This window comes from Tamandua tetradactyla, chromosome 19, assembly GCF_023851605.1.
Source record: "Tamandua tetradactyla isolate mTamTet1 chromosome 19, mTamTet1.pri, whole genome shotgun sequence".
Taxonomy (NCBI): Eukaryota; Metazoa; Chordata; class Mammalia; order Pilosa; family Myrmecophagidae; genus Tamandua; species Tamandua tetradactyla.
Window position 1 is genome coordinate 32453336 of NC_135345.1, and position 19659 is coordinate 32472994.

General features: G+C 33.6%; 1 long non-coding RNA gene across 3 annotated transcripts in view; it reads left to right on the forward strand.

Annotated features, from left to right (window-relative positions):
• Positions 1 to 270: 270 nt before the first annotated feature.
• Positions 271 to 19659, forward strand: part of LOC143663552 (uncharacterized) — a 120055-nt gene continuing 100666 nt past the window's right edge. For 2 of the 3 annotated variants that reach the window (XR_013166026.1, XR_013166027.1), the window contains exon 1: positions 271 to 391. This is a non-coding gene — a long non-coding RNA (uncharacterized LOC143663552). Of the gene's footprint in view, positions 392 to 17892; positions 18004 to 19659 lie in introns of all 3 variants that reach the window. The other variant, XR_013166028.1, reaches the window with a different exon arrangement.

The following is a 19659-nucleotide window of genomic DNA, read 5'->3' on the forward strand; positions in this document are numbered from 1 at the left end:
ATAGTTACCCACAGAAATGCACCTAGCAAGAGTCAGACTCCCAAGCACTGATGGGGGTAATTGGTTCACTGACATAGGAGTCCCAAACAAAAGGCTCCCTGCTGTTTTGTGAACCCAGGGACTGGGAAGAAAGAGAGGCAGAGGATAAGGAGCAGAAAAGTACTGAGTACTGAGCCAGAGTGAAGAAAAGTGTCTCTAAGCACTCTCTTGCCCTGATAAAAATGTCATAATAGAGGAAAGCCTCAGCCTAGAATCCCTGGATAAGGAAGCTTCTAAATGGAGGCAACTTGGCTAGGAGTGTAGATATGCATAAGAACATGGCCGACCAAACTGACCTGAATCCTTGGCTACAGCTTGCTTGGGAAAACGTAATGCACTGGCTGTGCGATAAGTACGTGTGAGGAGGAAGCTTTTTTCTATGTGATCTGCCAGGTTAAGTCTTTAAAATTGCATACAGTCAAGCCTGAATGATCATACATAGCATTTTGGCCAGGAGTGGGACACCTCAATTGATGTTTTCTTTTTATAGTTTTTCTTCTTTCTTCATGAGGCAAAAAATATGACCATATCCTTGAGATATGGGACTTAAGAAAAGAAAAAAAAAATTCAGGTTAAAATCTCCTGTAACTTTCCAAAATACATGTTCATAAGGCTAGGTAATAGGCATCTAATGCTTCCTGCCTTTATAGAAGTTGCAATCAAATTTGGAGAGATCAGTTTTTAAAAATTACTGTTAATTGCTAATTGCTAGTTGCTAAGATAATGGTAGTGGTGGGTACACTGTTAACTTATAAGAAGGACATCTAACTTAGGTTTATATGTAACTGGGGAAAAAATCCATCGAAATCTGTGGCAGGGAATTCAAAGACTACTAAACTGGATCAGGTAATTGTATATTAGATGCAAGCTATGCAAATGTCTGAAACAGTATTATACATGGACATTTTGGCCACAAAAAAGCAGCAAATGATTTCTCCATGGTAAGTGCAGGGCTTGACTACTGTAGAAAACAGAAAGATAAATAATTGAAAAGTAGTCAGAATTTCCATTCATTGTGAATTATAACATAAGCTATAACTATTGCTAAACATGTTGAAAGCATGAGATCTAAAATATTGTTCACATCTCAGTTGCCTTCTAAATCCTGTCCAAGACTCTATTAATGATTTCCTTGGCAAGATGAAGTGCTCACAACTACCTTGCCAGTGATGAGATGCTCAAAGGTCAAGATGCTTGCAGTAGTTACAAGTTTCAATTTTATTAATAATTGGCTTCAGAAAATAGTACACATAGTGCACTTGGGATTGTTTTGAAGAAATTTTTTCCATAAATGTATTTTATTTTTGGCATCTAGCCAAAAGGTTACATCAGCCAGATCAGTAGATGTTGCCAATTCCTGGGCTGGCCAATGGGAAAGAAATACCTTATGTAAAATCATTCTTGGTTAACACTGAGTAAGCAGGGCTCACATGACACTTGTTCAATGGGGGAAAAACCATAGAAAGAGAGTAAGAGAGAGCTCTCAGAAATTGCAAATGATAGAGGAAAATATTTAGTCTTAGGAGACCATTATTAAAGATTCTTGAGAACCTCAAGAGCTTTCATTCATTTGAGTTTTATCTATTGGTATTTAAATACTAGATAAAACTGATATATTTAAAAATAGTTATTATTAATTTATTTTTGAATTATCTATAATTAATTAAATATCAATATAAAAACTATATTATGAAAAATGTCTATTTTCCCAAACTAGAGTATTGATGAGCTGTGTGCTAGGTTGGCTTAAACAAATATTTATTGTATTACATTCAATCTGTTGTGGCATGTTGTTTTCGCTGAAATATATAGAGAGAATGTCAAATGTCAGACCTCACCCAGATACCATTTTACAGAAATGAGAGGGATATTTTAATATTCATTTTTTGTGAATATTCTTCTTTGATAATATAGCAAACATGTAAAGTGGTAATTCCTTACAGTTGAGTTGCCATGTGGAATCTGAAACAGTATCAGTGAACATATATACATACATTTGTATGTGTAACACAGTGCACTAATATTGTCCAGTGCATGTTACAAAATCTTCACAGGCAAAATAGATCAATGAATTTTAATGAGCATAGTGCAAATTAAATTTGTGTTCACTCACTCTTCTCCTGCCACACTGGCCTGCTTACTGTTTCTCAAATAATTAAGGTATACCCTTGCCTAAAGAAGTTGCATTGGCTACTCCCTTTGCTTAGATCAGTCTTCCCCAGATATTCAAACAGTAACCCTCCAATGGCTAATGGTTAATTAAGCCAGAGCTCAAATATCACCTTAAAAATGCAGTCTCCCCTGACCACCCTACTTAAGATTGTAACTCTAAGAACACCTGACTTTACTCATCCTATTCTTTATTTTCTGCTTAGTATGTAGTGCATTCCATTATCACATTTATTATATTAATTTGTTGATTTTCTTTCTTGTCATTTAAACAGCAAATACATGAGGGCAGACATTTTTGTGTTTTATTGTTGTATCTCAAGTACCTAAACTGAGTTTTGCACATTTGAGTTATCAATACAAATTTGTTGATAATTGAATCAATGATTCTAAATAAATCTAAATAGATCATCATTTTTCATGAATAGAATTATAATTTCTATCTCAGAGGACATCAATATATTTTAATTAATTAAAATATCATCAATATAAATATCAATATAAATATTAATAATGTGTGGAGATAATATGTTTTCCACACCTATTATCTTTTTGCTCTCTGTTAACTTTTCTCTGTTATTCTTCATGTTTTACTTTTGATTTCTGCTTCTTATACTAGAAATTTTTCAAATACCTGGTGAGCTTATTCTGTCCATTCTTAGGAGTGAGGCATGAAAAAAGTTTAATAGAAGCTTTCTGTGCATATTTTCAGGGTAAGACTTCATTTTAGACTGAGCAAGTAGAGTTGGAATGGTTTGTCTGGTGTCTTCCAAGCATAAATATGAATTGGTCTCTCTTGGTCAGTCAATGTTTACAAAGAGGAATTTTCCAATCTTATACAAACTAGTATAATATTTACTTAAGTGTGGTGAGTATACATTCAGTTACCAAGTGCAGAAAGAGTTCTAGTAATCTTACCTTCAAATAAATAGGTTTTCATTTAATCCAGTGGTCAAGTTACTACTGCCTGTGGGACAAATCCAGCCTGTTATTCTACATATAGTTTTATTGAAATATAACCACGCTTATTCATTTACATCTTACTTGAGGCTGCTCTCATATCACCAAGGCAGGATTAAACAGTTGCAACATAAACTGTACGTAAAATATTAATTATATGGTCTTGTACAGGAAACATTTGCCAGTACTTATTCTGTTTCTGGAATTATGTTTTCCAGCCATTCTTCTCGTGGCCTTGTGTCTTGGGATACAGTAAATTCTGATTCAGTTTCAGAGAGGAAACCCTGTTGTGAATGGGGGAATAACTTTTCCTTTTCAGCCTCACTCATCACCTCGACTTTCTCAGATAATTGATTAATCCATCTTTACCTTTTTCTAGGATTAAGTGATGCAAATACTCCTACTTTTTTTTCCATTGCTCTTGTAAGACATTTGGTGGTGTTAGCATTTTGTTTGTTTGTTTTCTGCATGGGCAGGCACTGAGAATCGAACCCGGGTCTCTGGCATGACAGGTGAGAACTCTGCCTGCTGAACCACCGTGGTCCACCCTTAACTTGTCTTTTTAATAAGACACCCATGTCCTTCTGTTTATCTTTGTTTTCTAAGATTGGTTACACCTCTGGTTGGTTGGTTGAACTTTTCCATTTCTTGTTGTCCTTGTGAATTTAAATTTTTGTAAAATTCTTCTACTTTCTTTTTGTTTTCTGGAGGGAATATAGATAAAAATTAAATTCAATTATGGAGAAATTCATCCATGTATTGCAACATATAAAATAAATAAAATGAAAATTTCAGAACTGAAAAATACAATATCTAAAATTAACATTTTAGTGGATGTAATTATTAATACATTCGACATAGCACAGAGAGAAAGGATTAGTGAACTGGGAGAAGACAGCTAGAAACTAAGAAAAGAAATCTATGGAAATATTTCCTACAACTTGAGAACAAAACATCATAAAATAAAAATATATAAAGTAGATAATATGCTTAATGTTATCTCAAAGAGGTAGAGAAATAAAAATGTGGTGATGGGACATGAACAAAATATAGAATACTGCTGAAAATGTCTAAACTGAAATAGGAAAAAGGAAAATCTAGAAAACAGCATAAAAGTTATGAGACATCATAAAAAATTCTAACATATATTTAATTTAAGGTCTAGAAGAAAAACAAAGAATAAAATGAGAGCAATATAACATTTTAAAAGGTAATAACTGAGATGTTTTCAAAATTGATGAAAAAGATCAGGGAATATATTCACAACTCTCTGAGGCCATAACGCAATATGTTTAGAAGGAAACACAGAGCAATATATTTATAAATTTTGTATAGAAAATCTTTGCTTTTCCTGACTATAAAAAGCACCAGTCTGAAGAAGAAACAAATTGTAAACTGGACTACATTAAAATTAAAAATTTATATTTATCTATAAAACACCCTTAATAGAGGGAAAAGGAAAGTTGCTATGTGGAAAAGGATACTTAAAATACATATAATCAGCAAAAGCCTGCAGTCAGAATCTTCAAAAGACTCCTTCAAATCAATAAAAAGGAATAAAATATAAAAATGGGTAAAATGCATTTTCGATCACTGAACACACATGGATGTATGAAAAATTATTCAATGCATGCTTCATAATTCATTAGATAAGTAAAGATTAAAACCACAAAGCAATGGCACTACACATCTTTCAGAATGGTTAGAGTGAGAAAAATAGAAAGTAAAAGGTAAAAACCAGGAAAGGAGCAGTCTGACTGATAATTCCTGATGGTTGTGAAAATTTGTGAAAATACTTTGGAAACCTCTGTGGAAATACCAAAGCTCTATAAATACTTACCATATGCAATAGCTATTCCAATTGAGGAATGTTTTTAAGAAAAAAATGATATATATATTTAATTAGTTTATATTAAAAATATTCATAACAATACAATTTTTAATAGCTTAAAACTGAAGATTACCCAAATGTCAACAGAAGAACAAATATATGAAATTTGATGTAATCATACAATGGCAAACCTGCATATTAATGTAAATGAATGCATTATAATACAAACAACATTTGGGTTGGATCTCATGAGAAAAGGTATGAGACAAAAGAAGCCAGACAAAAAATGTTTTACTATATGCTTTCATTACTATAAATTCAAAATCAGTTAATACCAAGCTCTAGCTTCAAAAACCAGGAACATGATTACATGTGATTTTGGGTAATAACCAGAAAGAAGAATGAGGTGAGAACTTCTGGGTTCTGGTAAGGATCTGTTTCTTGATCTGTGTGCTGATTACATAGATATATTCACCTTGTGACAATGTATGAAGCTGTAATATTAAGAGTGTGCAATTATCTATACATATGCTATACTTCAATACAAAGCTTACTAATAAAAAATTTCTCCTCTCCCTGACAAATTTCCTGACCCAGGAGTTTTATCAGTGAGTTATACCAAACCTTTAACGATGGAAAAAAACATTTTACTCCCCAGAAAATTAATAAAATTTCAATCCTACAATCAAGTGTTCATTAAATATTCACTCTATAATTTGCACTACTGTATACTGTGAAGGTGAATGCTAAATAGATCTGATATATTTAACATATCCTGCTCCCACCCCATTGTCATCTTTCCCATCATTATGAGATATATAAGGGTTACACAGCTGGAATCCAAGAAAAGAAATTCCCCAAAATATATCCTACACCTTGAGAACAAACATTCCAAAGTAAAAGCTCGTACATTATAAATATGCTTCAAGTTAAAGTAATACAAAACATGGGCAGGCAAGCACTATAGTTGCTTTTGTGATATATTTAAAACAAAGCATAGATTAATTCATCATTTTCTTAACTCAACTATATTTTGCAAAAAAATTGCAAATTTAATTTGCAAATTAAATTGCTGTTAAATTATGTTTTAAAAAATTGCATCCTGTAATATATACACAACTTAAAGTTTCTCATTTTAACCACTTTTAAGTATGCAGTTCAGCAAGGCATTAATTACATTTGCCATGTTGCATTACCATCACCACCATACATTATCAAAAGTTTCCATCACCCGGAACAGAAACTTTGTGTCAATTCATTTCCGACTCTTCATTGCTCACCCCATCCCTGCCTTTGAACCTATATTCTAATTTCTGACTCTATGTTCTAATTATCTCATGTGAGCGAGATCATACTACACTTGTCTTTTTGTATCTGGTTTATTTTATTCAACCTGATATCTCCAAGGTTCATCCATTTTGTAGTGTGTATCAGAAATTCATTCCTTTTTATGACTGAATAATAATGGTAACCAAATATTTGTTCAAGTCCCTGTTTTTGGTTATTTTAGGTATTACCTAGATGTGGAATTGCTGGGTCATATGGTAATTCTATAATTAAGTTTCTGAGGAATTGCCTGTTTTCTACAGTGGCAGCACCATTTTACATTCCCACCAACAATGCAGAAGTGTTCCTATATTTCCATGTCTTCATCAATACATGTTATTTCCTTTTTTTTTATTATAATAACAGCTGTTTCTGCATGGGCAAAGTGATATTTCATTGTGCTTTTCATTTGGATTTCCTTAATGTCTAATGTTTTAGTTTCCTAGGGTACTCAAGCAAATACCATGAAATGGGTTGGGTTAAAAATGGCAATTTATTTGCTTACAGTTTGAGGTTGGGGGAAAGTCCAAATCAAGGTATCATCAAGGCAATGCTTTCTTCCCCAAAGACCGTGGCCTTCTGGATTTCGTTGCCAGTGATTCTTGGTTCCTCTGTCACTTGGCAAGGTAGATGGTGGAGTCTCTTGGTCTCTTCCTTCTCTTTCAGGTTCTGTCAGTATCCAGCTTCTTTCTTCCTGTGACTTTTGCTCTGTCTCTGAGCTCATGCCCTTTATAAAGGTCTTCAGTAATAGGGTTAAGACCTATCTCAATTGGACAGAGCTGTACACATCTTAATTGAACTAACTTCATCAAACACTGGGTTTACACCCACAGAAATGTGCCTAATTTAGGAACATGTTTTTTCTGGGGAACATACAACTTCAAACCACCACAGCTAATGATGTTGAGTATCTTTTCATGTGCTTATTGACCATTTGTAAACCTTCTTTGGAGACATATCTGTTGAAGTCCTCTGTCCATTTTTTATTGGATTCTTGCTTTTCTGTTGTTGAGTTATAGAAATCCTTCATTATTCTAAATACTAAAGCCTTATCAGACATATAGACCTCAAATATTTTCTATTTTCTCCCATTCTGTAGCTTGTTTTTCACTTTCTTTTTGATGTCCTCTGATGCACAAGTTTTAATTTTGATAGAGTCCAATTTAGCTTTTTTTCTTTTGTTCCTAATTCTTTTTTTTTTATTAATTAAAAAAAATTAACTAACACAACATTAGAAATCAATCCATTCTACATATGCAATCAGTAATTCTTAATATCATCACATAGGTGTATGGTCATCATTTCTCAGTACATATGCATCGATTTAGAGAAAGAAATAGCACGACAACAGAAAAAGAAATAAAGTGATAACACAGAGAAAACACAAATAAAAATAAAAAGTACAAAAATGTATAAGAGAAAGAAAAAAAAAACAAAAAAAAACTATAGATCAGATGCAGCTTCATTCAGCGTTCCAACATAATTACATTACAGTTAGACAGTATTGTGCTGACCATTTTTTTTTTTTTTTTTTAGACATCATACCATTCTACATATGCAATCAGTAATTCTTAACATCATCACATAGATGCATGATCATCGTTTCTTAGTACATTTGCATCGGTTTAGAAGAACTAGCAGTATAACAGAAAAAAATATAGAATGTTAATATAGAGAAAAAAAATAAAAGTAATAATAATAAGAACAAAACAAACAAAACAAAACAAAACAAGAACCTATCGCTCGGATGCAGCTTCGTTCAGTATTTTAACATGATTACTTTACAATTAGGTATTATTGTGCTGTCCATTTTTGAGTTTTTGTATCTAGTCCTATTGCACAGTCTGTATTCCATCAGCTCCAATTACCCATTATCTTACCCTGTTTCTAACTCCTGCTGAACTCTGTTACCAATGACATATTCCAAGTTTATTCTCGAGTGTCGATTCACATCATTGGGACCATACAGTATTTGTCTTTTAGTTTTTGGCTAGACTCACTCAGCATAATGTTCTCTAGTTCCATCCATGTTATTACATGCTTCATAAGTTTATCCTGCCTTAAAGCTGCATAATATTCCATCGTATGTATATACCACAGTTTGTTTAGCCACTCGTCCATGGTGCCTAGAGAACTGGATATCCATATGCAAAAGAATGAAAGAAGACCCATATCTCACACCCTACACAAAAGTTAACTCAAATTGTTCCTAATTCTTTTGTATAAAGTCTAAAAATTCATTGCTTAACACAATATCCAGAAGAAGTTCCCCTATATTGTCTTCTAGGAGTTTAACAGTTTTAGTTCTTATATTTATTCCACTGGTCCTTTGTTGACAAGGATGTCAAGTCCACTCAATGGGAAAAGAACAGTGTCTTCAACAAATGGTGCTGGGAAAACTGGATATGGAAAAGAAAAGGTGGAGCTCTACCTCACATACTATACAAAAACTAATTGCATTCCTGCTTTCATTTAACTTCAGCCTCCTTCTTTCACTCAGAATAACTCTTGTGATTACATTGGACCCACCCAGATAATTCAGGAAATCTCCCCACCTCAAGGTTAACTGATTAACATCATTAATTCAATCTGCAACCTTAATTCCCTCTTGCCATATAACTAACTCATTCACAGATTCCAAGGATTAGGACACACTTAGAGCCAATTATTCTGCCTAAAATACCTGGCAATAAAATTCACTTAATGATAATATATCATTTGTCATTGCACATATTAATAGTGGAAGAAATTCACAAAAATAGCTCATACCAATGTTATCTAAACTCGGAAAATTTCATGGATCTAGCTATGATAATTTGCAAAAAGAATTTGACTTTCTATTTCAGTTATAGCATATAGCAGATATTGAAATAATTTAAATTTGTACATTGGAGGAAGATCATAAAATGTCAGTCCATCTTAAGAATAGTGAAGCTAAGAAAAAATTTAAATATTACCAGTAATGAAAAAATATGACTCACATACTTGTATTGTAATTCTTCATATTATCCATTTTTATCTTTATCTATCAAGATTAGATAGGTAGAATGTATAGACTTCAATATATATATACCTTTTCCTGAATGATGCATTTTAACTTTCAGATTAAGCAAATCTAAAAATTCATAAAATTATAATTTAAAACCTCTGATTTATTTCACTTTTAATTTGATGTAGAAAACAAGAGAAAGAGAGAGAGAGAGATTATTAAAAACACTGGCAAATATTGCAAATAAATGAAATGAAATAGAAAATAAGTGATTTGTTTCACTTATTTTAAATTATTAAAAGCCCAAAACAAATATGCAAAACCTACCAAGGCATTCCTGGAACACTTTAAAATCCAGAGAAAATGGAATAAGGATTAAACTCGAACATTTCTGCAGAGGAAAAGGATTTAACATGTGAATAGTTAGGACTGCTTCAATTCAAGCAAAACATTAAATGATAGTGTCAAACTGTTAGCTTGGAGCTTATTTATCATTAAATTTCTTTTCTTGGTAGTAGCATTAAAGATGCATTAAGGAAAGGATAAGGTACATTTAGTACTAAAAGGAGAAAAAGTTAATGATCCTAAAAGATGATCATGGCTGCTTGACCTTGAGTATTTAAAATAATTTTCTCACCTGGAAAGTTACAAAAATGCTCCTAAAATGTTATTAAATTTCATATGAGATGTAAATCCTTTAATTTCCCCAGAGTACTGTGCGGATAAAGTTCCAACCAGACTTGACGTTCATTGTCCTGTTTGTTTTGATGATAGACGCTATTCACTTCTTTAGAGTTTATAAGAACAACACTGAAGGAGGCACTTATTTCTTTTGAAGACTTTTGTCTATACATTAGAAGGAACCTGCAGCAGAGCTTTGCATATGATGTCATGGTCTGCACCACTTTGTTTTCCCTTTAAGCAGGGTGAAACTGAGAAGCAGAATTTGCAGGCTTTCTCGGTCAGTGATTTTTATTTAAAATAAAAATAGAGCGTTTTATTGAAATAACTAAGCTTAATTAAAAAAATATCACCTTATATGTATTAATAAATGATACATAATTTTAACAAAATTTAACAAATATGAGCCCCAAAATATTCTTTTTTCTATTTTCAACAGGTATGACTATTACTGTATTTCCAACATTGTTGTCCTAATTTTAAAGAAAATAGAAGTTAGTTTTGACTGTTTACACTGGTATTTCCTGTCTCTAAGCTTCCATACAACTCTTTTTGATTAAAACAAAAAAAATTGTCAAATTAAAACTGAAAAAAGTGAAGTCGGTATTTTATTTTCTCTTGTGTTAGCCTATGCCTACTGTATACAGACCATTTCAAGGACCTAGGTCCCAAAAGGTCTACATTTCTAAACTCTTGTATTCCAAAGGATAGAGACCAGAGTATTTCTAGATGTTTCCCATCCTCAGATAATTTATGAGGATGCTCCTGACTTTTCTGCTGGCTTTATTTTTGTGATTCTGTTGTCATTTAAACTTTTTTTCTTTTCTTTGTATTTATTTTTTTAGTTATTATAAAGTACCAGGAAATTTTTCTTGATTTTTACAATATTCATCCACAAGTTTTCATTCTCCTAAGTTATACAGTCAGAATATTTTACTGTTATATAATCATTTGTTTATACACTCTATTAGGAAAGTTTATTTTATTTAAAGTAGGATTTTTTGCAGTATTTTTTTTTTTTTCAGCATAAGCAGGCAACAGGAACCAAACCCGAGTTTCCAGCATGGCAGGCAAGAACGCCGCCTGCTGAGCCACCGTGGCCCACCCTGCACTGTTTTATTATTGCAATTAAAACTTCTTTCACCAATTAAAAATTGGCTATGAGTTTTTTCTCTAACAGTTTGCTGAAGAGCCCATTAAAACACCCACTAGATAGTATTAACCAGAATCTATGCCTCATGAGTATCTGATTTAATAATGTTTAGATATATCATTTAAGCCTCAAATTTTATTTAGAGGTTCTTTTATGAATAACCTTACTAGCACTTTCAATTATTAAATTACCTGCCCTTATCTTTGGATCAGATAGGTTTCCATTTATTTCAAAAGTACAGGTATAGGAAAATAAATATGTGCTCATCTAAACTGAATTATACTTATGCATTTTAAAATGTTTAATTCTTTTGAATTTCACAGTCTTTTGGGCACAATTAATCCACAAAATTAAAAATACATATGCTCAGCCTTTCTCCCTTTCTCCCTCTCCAAGGGGACAAGGTGTTCTGAAATCTGTACTCCTTTGCAGTCTAATATATTCTACAATTTCAAATAGTACTCTAGTCAATACTTGCAAATGTGTTCTTTGACAAAACTCTTTCTCTCCTTTGCTCTCAACATCTGTTTTCCTCTCTCCTCTTAAAAAGAGCCCTGGAGATTTCTAGTTTTTGTTCCACCACAAAGATCTTGGAAATCAACCCTCCTATGCACACATAAGAAAAAAGATGACCAAATTGAAAATCAACAACTCTTCTTAGAGCTACCAGACAATTGAGGTCTCAGAGCAAACTACTGCCCTAAAAACTGCAAATACAGATAATCACAGCTTAGGAGAACAGAAGCTCAGGAGTAGAAGAAGATGGCTGGAGTGTACACAGGTGCAAACACTTAAAGCATAGTTAAGTAATTGCTGGAGGCTGGAGCTAGACTAGCTTGATAGATAAAAACGCCTGGGAGTCCAGCCATAGGAAGGACCCCATAGTTTCGTGGGATTTACCTTCAGAAGACCAATAGGGTTCTCAGGGTAGAGAACATAGAAAAATCCCCTCAGGCTTCCAGTTAGGGGAAGGAGAAAAGTAACAATCTTGAAATACAATCAGAGTTTTCTGTCCTTACAAAGGCATGCCCTCAAGGAGCACTGTTTTACTAGAGTTTAACTGATTTGACTTGCATAAAAAATTAACCAACTAACCCAGTGCCAGACTTCCTGTGCCACTTAAGGGGGAGTGGGAAGAGCTGAGAAACATGTTTGGAGATCAAAGCCCAAGGACTGTCTGCTAGTCCTTCTTTTCTGGGTTTTGGTGCTTCCAGCTTCTTCTAGCTTCAATGGCTTCCTCTCAGCTTCTCCAAGACTCTTTCTGTGATCTTCTGTTAATTTCAATTATTAGCTGCTTATGCATTTTAACTTCCTATAAAAGACTCCAGCAAGAGGATAAAGACCCATCTTGAATGAGGTGGGTCACATCTCAATTGAAAAAACCTAGTCAAAAGTTCCCACCCACAATATGTCTGAACCCACAAGAATGGGTTAAAAGAACATGGCCTTTTCCAGGGTACATATAGCTTCAATCTACCACAACAATCAATTTGCTAAAATGAAATCATACAAAAATGCTCTTTAATCATATTAAAGCCAAAGAGGGAAAAGAGTGAAAGAAAAAAAGAACAAAGAAAAATAGTAACAGAAAACAGTAGCAAATATGGCAAATTTTATTCTATTTCAGTAATCACTTAAAACGCAAATGGTCTAAATACTCCAAGTAAAGGCAGAGACTATCAGAGTGGGCTAAAAAAAATAAGATCCAAGTATATGTTGCCTAAACAAAATCCATTTAAATGATACAGATAGGTTAAAGGGATAGAGGAAGAAATTAATTTCAGATTAAGCAGACTTTAGCACATAGAAATTTATCAGAGAGAAAGAGGGGAATTATGTAGTGATAAATACTAATTCTCCAAGAACACAAAACCATCCTTAATGTATATATGTCTAAAAATCAGGCAAAACCCAATAGAAGTGTAACGAGAAATAGACATATCCACTATCACATTTGGAAGCTCAAATACTCATCATTCATCAATTGATAGATCCAACAGGCAGAAATCAGCAAGGATGCAGTTGATCTGAACAGCACTGTCAATAAACTGAATCTAATTGACATTTGTAGTATACTTTATCCAACAACAGCATATACATTCTTCTCAAACAGACATGGATCATTCCCTAAGATAGACCACATCGTGGGCCATAGAACAAACTTTAACAAATTAGAAAAAAAAAAAGAGAAATCATAAAAAGTATGCTCTCAGACCACAATGGAATTAAACTAGAATTCAATTAGAGAATGACATGTGGAAAATCTCCGCATATTTGGAGATTAAAAAACACTACCCAATAACACATGAGCCAAAGAAAAAGTCTGGAGAGAAAATTGAAAAAAAAAATTGAACTAAGTTAAAATGAAAAAAACGTGAATACACATTTTAGAAAGGAAAAATATCTAAAAATCAGTAATTTAAGATTCTACCTGTCATGGTTAGGGACCTGTGTCAACTTGGCCAAGTTGTGGTAGCTGTTTATCTGATTGGGCAAATACTGGCCTGTTGCAATGAGGACATTTCATAGGATTAGGTCATGATCACGTCAGCTGCATCCACAGCTGATTCCATCTGTAATCAGCCAAAGGCCGTGTCTTCTACAATTAGTGATGCTAAATCTAATCACGGGAAGCCTTTTAAGGAGGACTCAGAGGAGACAGGCCCCATTCCTGCTTCGGCTGGTGAGCCTCTCCTGCGGAGTTCATCCAGACCCTCCATCGGAGTCCTCGGCTTCACAGCCTGTCCTGTGGATTTTGGACTCTGGGTTCCTGCGGTCACGTGAGACACTTTTATAAATTTTATATTGGCAAGTGTTCCCTGTTGATTCTGTTTCTCTAGAGAACCCTAACTAATACACTACCTTAGGAATCTTGAAAAATAAGAGCAAATTAAATCCAAAATAAGCAGAATAAAATAAATTATAAAAATTGGAGAAGGAACCAATGCAACTGAAATTGTAAAACAATAGGGAAACTCAAAGAAACCAAAAGATGTTTTTTTGTATAGGTTAATAAAATTGATAAACTTCTAGCTTGATTAGCAAAGAAAAAGACAAAAATTCCTAATATTAGACATGAAAGATGTATCATCTCTACTGATTTCATGAACATTAGGAGAAAATACAGAAATGTTATGAACAATTCTCTGCCTGCAAATTTGACAATGTAATTGAAATGGACTAATTGTTTGAAATATGCAAACAACCAAAACTCACACAACAGAAAATGGATAATCTGAATAGGCCAATATCTATTTAAAAATTGAATAAACAATTAAAAACATTCCACAACACACAGAAACCATAAACCTATATTATTCGTCCAAATATAAACTCAAAAACCCTTGACCAAATTAGAAAATTGAACAAACAGCATATAAAAAGAATCACACATCATGAAGAAGTGGGAGTTATTTCAGGTATGGAAGGCTATTTTGTCATTTAAATCAATTAACATAACCCATCTCATCAGCAAGCAAAAGAAGAAAAATTCTTGTTCTTATCAATTGATGCAAATTATTTGACAAAATCCATCACCAATTCTTGATAAAAACCCTCAGCAGACTATGAATAGAGAATAACTTGCTCAATTTGAGAAAGAACATCTTTAAGTAACCTACAGCTAACACTAAAATTAGTGGTGAGAGGTTGGAGACTTTACCCCTAAGGTCAGGGATACGGCAAGGATGTCACCTGTTACCGCTCCTATCCATCATCCTATTGGAAGTCCTCGTCAATGCAAAAGACAAGAAGACAAAATAAAATGTAAACAGACAAGAAGGAAGAAGTCAAACTGTGTTTTCAGAAGGCATGATTATCCATGTAGAAAGTAAAAACAACAACAATAAAAGAACTCCTGGAATTAATGTCAGAATACCAATAGTGCAATTTGCAAGGTTAATATACCAAAAAAACAAATCAAACAAACAAACAAACAAAAACCTATTGTTTTTTTATATACCAGCATTGAACTATAGGAGGATTTGAATTTACAAGCACAACACCACTTATATGAGACTCAAAATCAAATGAAATTCTTAGGTATAAATCTAAAAGATATATATATGTTAAATTTTTGTATGAGAAAACTTGAAACAAAAGGAAGGCCTAATAAAATGGAGAGATATTCCATATTCATAGACAGTAAGAGTCCAGATTGTTTAGATTTTCGTTCTTCCTAAACTGATCTATAGATTCCGAACAATCACAATCAAAATGCCAGCAAGTTATTTTGTGGATATAAACTCATCCTAAAGTTTATATACCAACAACATTTTGAAGAACAAAGCCAGAAGACTGATACTGCTTCAATATCTACTATAAAGCTACAGTAATCAAGACAGACTGCTGTTAATGAAAAAAAAAATAAACAAATAGATCAATGCAATGGAATAGAGAACCCACAAGTTGATTAACTCATATATTGAACTGTTCTTCTCCAAAAGAGTAAAGTCAATTCAGTGGAGAATAATGGTGTTTTAAAAGGATACAGACAATGAATCTAGGTACTGACCTTGATATTTTTACAAAAAATGAACTCAAATTGGTTCATAGATCTAAAGGTAAAATTTAAAACTATAAAATTATAATGCTTATAGACAATAATGTAGAAAAGGTTCTAGGTGACCTTGGGCTAGGTTTTGATTTTTTTAGATAAAATTCCAAAAACATGATTCATGACAGTAAATATTTAGAAGTTAATTAAATTGAAACTTCGTAAAAATTAAATACTTCTCCTCTGCAAAACTACTCTTAACAGAATCAAAAGGCAAAGCCCCAGACTGAGAGAAAGTATTTGCAAAGGACATATCTGATAAATGGCTTGTATTCCAAATACAGAAAGAAAGCTTATAATTGACAATGTAAAACAAACAACCCAATGAAAATGTGAGCAAAACATCTGAGTGCCAACTGTACCAAAGAAGATAAAAAGAAGAAAATGAGCCTGTGAGTAGACGCTCAGCATAATTTGTCATTAAGAAATTTCAGATCAAAGTAAGACACCACTACACACATATCAGAATGCTTAAAATCCAAAACCGATAACATCAAATTCTAGAGAAGAGGTCAAGCAATAAGGAACTTTCATTCATTGTTGGTGGGAATGCAAAATGTTAGACATTGTAGAAGACAGCTTAGCAGTTTCTTACAAAGCTAAAAGTAAATCTTACCATTAAGCAATCACACTTCTAGATATTTACCCATGTTAGCTGAAAACGTATACCCACATGCACACTAATGTTTATTCCAACTATATTCATAATTGCCCAAAATTGTAAGCAACAAAGATTTCCTTATTAGGTGAATGGATGAACATACTGTGGTACATCTATATGATGGAATATTATTTAGCATGAGAAAGAATTAGTTATCAAGTCACAAAAACATTATGAGGGAACCTTAAATGTATATGACTGAGTGAAATAAGCCAGTCTGAAAGGGCTATATATTGCATGATTCCACTTATATGAGATTCTGGGAAAGGCAAAATTATAGAGACAGTGAAAAGATCAGTGGCAGCAAGCATTCTGGGGGAAGGTGGGAGGATAAATAGGTGAGAACATGGAATTTTTAGGGCATTAGAATTATTCAGTATGATACTGTAATGGTGGATAGGTGACAATATACATTTGTCAAAACTCAGAATAATATAAAACAGAGCGAGTCCTAATATAAACTATGGACTTTAGGTAATAATAATGTATAAATATTGATTCATTAACTCTAACAAAAGAATCACACTAAAGCAAGATATTAAAAATAGAGAAAAATGTTTGTGGGCACGGGGATGTTCTAGTTTGCTAGCTGCTGGAATGCAACACACCAGAGACGGATTGGCTTTCAATAAAAGGGGATTTATTTCGTTACTTCTTCAGAGGAAAGGCAGCTAACTTTCAACTGAGGTTCTTTCCTACATGGGAAGGCACAGGGTGATCTCTGCCAGCCTTTTCTCCAGGCCTCTGGGTTCCAATCAACTTTCCCTGGGGTGATTCCTTTCTGCATCTCCAAAGGCCTGGGCTGAGCTGCGAGTGCTGAGATGAGGTATGCTGAGCTGCTTGGGCTGTGCTAAATTGAACTCTCTCATTTAAGCATCCAGCCAATTAAATTAAACATCATTCATTGCAGCAGGCACGGCTCCTGGCCAACTGCAGATGTAATCAGCAACAGATGAGCTCCACATGCCATCAGCTCATGTCCACAGCAATAGAACTAGGCACCTTCACCTAGCCAAGTTGACACCTGAATCTAAATACCACAGGGGAAGTAGTATATGGGAACTTATTGTACTTTCTAACATTTTTTTCTGTAAACCAAAATCTTCTCTAAAAAATGTCTATAAATTTAAAACATACTTGGAGAAATAAAGACAATCAATTTACTTCTGTTTCCACAACCTCAAAAGAAGAGCGACTTAAGGAAATGTGGTTTCTCAGTGTTTCTTAAATATTTTGTGTTGGTGCAGCTCCATTTGCCCTGACATCTTCTCTAACTTTCCAAATTACACACTTAGGCGGCTGATGGAAAAGGTGGATAATGATCACTCAGTTATTTTTCTGATCAGTTGAAACTTTTTAACTCTTATTTTTTACCAGGGCTAGAATTGCATCAACTTTCTTTCCAGTGATATGTACAGTTTCTCCTTACACTTAGTGACCTCATTTAACTTGCTTTCTAAAAGTAGCTTAGTTATATAATTTCAGTATAAGCAATAGTTTTGCCTAATATTGTACATTTTTCCACCAGGCTATCAACATTATCAGAATCTTCATTGGAGGACAGAACTACTTCTATATGGAACTGATAACATTCTATAGCTATAATGTTATAAGAAACAACCAGAAACCATGGTTGTTGGTTAGTATCTATACTGAAATGGGATTAGAAGTTTGAGAGTCTGATTTTAAGTCTAAAAGAGCTCCGTCCCAAAGTGAATGAGACCCCTTGGTCTATAAGTCTACAAGTTGCATGTCTAATCCCTACAAGGCAATGCATGTATCTGTGTTGATTTTAATGTGACCAGGGCACAGACTGCAGATAAATTAACTATCCAACTCATAGTGCCTGTATGTTTGCTATTAGATAAGTGACCTTCTTATTATATGGCACAATATTATTGTGTAACATGCTGTGAAAAAATGAGATCACTTTAGCAACTTACAAGGAGGAAGTCTGAAAACACTAGTCAAGTTTTTGTGTATCAAATGTAATTGAGGTCTACCTTTAAATATGAGTTACACTTGTCCTATTTAATTGAAATAGCAAAAAAAAAATTACTTCTTTTGCTTTGAAAATTGGAAACACAGAAAATTTTGTTTAATGGAACAGTTGTGACTAGATTTCAAGAAAATTTTTAAAGTGGAATAGAGAAAGAATGAGAGAAGAAAGAAATTTGAGGAAGTCTTGTTCAATATTCGCTTCTCTTTAGTTGTACAGTTAGATAAAGTCTTTGTTGTAACAGAAGTTAAGATTTATTAAAGTCTATTTTGTGCCTGCTACTAATCTTTGATTTTAAGTCCATGAACTCATTCAATCCTCACAATATCTCAGTGTGGTGGCTGTAATCATTTTTACCATTTTACAGATAAGGAAACTGAGGAAAGAAGAAGTTAAAATAAATTGTTCAAATTTACATAATGGGAATGTGGCAGACACAGGAAGCAAATCAGATTCTGATGTCAGCGTCTGTACTATTCTCTCAGCTATAGTTTAGAACTTCAGTATGGTTCATTGGGCCTAATTCCCCATGATTTTCTCCCTCAATAACACAGCCAGGCATTAAAACCATTTTCTGGACAGACACATAAGTGGGCATGGACTTTTCATTTTAAGGTTCGCACAATGTTCCTTTCAAATTAAGGGGAAGTTCCTTTTGAAGATGAGAAGTTTCTGGGGGGTGATGCCAGGATTTTGAACAATAAGGTCATTTTATTTTTATTCCTGTAATGTGAGGACCATAGATATCTACATGGTCCTTCCTGATTCTACTCCTTATAATCAGATGCCCTGTGGAGTTTTCTATTTCCTGACCCAGTTTATCTTATAGTTTTTGAGCACTTATGACCATAACAAATTGGCTATCAGTTAGGCTGGTGGAAAGTTATTGTCTGAATTTGCCAGGGCTGCTGTAATAAAATACCACAAACTCAAGCAACAGGAATGCATTGGCTCACAGTTTGCAGGGCTAAACATCCAAAATCAAAACTTTGGCAAGCCATGCCTTTTCCAAAGTCTATGCTGGCGATCAATTTCTACCTTTGTCACAAGGTAATCTGCCTTTTTCTCTCTCCTCCTGGGGCTTGCACATCCATTCCCCAATTTCCTTTACTTATAAAGACTCCAGTCATATACGATTAAGGCCCACATTGATTCAGTTTGGCCTGCTTCAAATACAAATAGGATCTTCAAACATACTACTTACAAATGATTTCACACCCACAGGAACTGGAGTTCGGAGTTGAACATATGTTTGGACAGAACATGATTCAATCTATCACACTTACCCATTAGCAT